The sequence below is a fragment of the Rhincodon typus genome, chromosome 46, assembly GCF_021869965.1.
Source record: "Rhincodon typus isolate 14 chromosome 46, sRhiTyp1.1, whole genome shotgun sequence".
In the NCBI taxonomy this organism is placed as follows: domain Eukaryota; kingdom Metazoa; phylum Chordata; class Chondrichthyes; order Orectolobiformes; family Rhincodontidae; genus Rhincodon; species Rhincodon typus.
Genome location: NC_063377.1, coordinates 9699187 through 9699434, shown reverse-complemented (window position 1 = coordinate 9699434; position 248 = coordinate 9699187). Strand labels below are relative to the sequence as shown.

Genomic DNA, 248 nt, shown 5'->3' with positions numbered 1-248 from the left:
GGCCCGGTGTAAGACACACACAGAGGGCCCGGTGTAAGACACACACACACCATGCCCTCTCTGTGTGTGTGTAACACAGACACAGACAAACACACTCAGGGCAGGGTGTAACACAGACACACACACACACACACACACACGGCCCGGTGTAACACAGACACAGACACACACACACACTCACAGAGGGCCCAGTGTAAAATAGACACACACACACACACACACACACACACACACACACACACACACAC

The 248-nt window shown here is 53.2% G+C and overlaps 1 protein-coding gene across 1 annotated transcript in view; it reads right to left on the bottom strand.

The window, feature by feature from the left end:
- The window catches only part of LOC109925968 (DENN domain-containing protein 4B), a 21767-nt gene that overhangs the window by 7591 nt on the left and 13928 nt on the right, over nt 1-248 (bottom strand). The gene's annotated exons all lie outside the window — the stretch shown is intronic.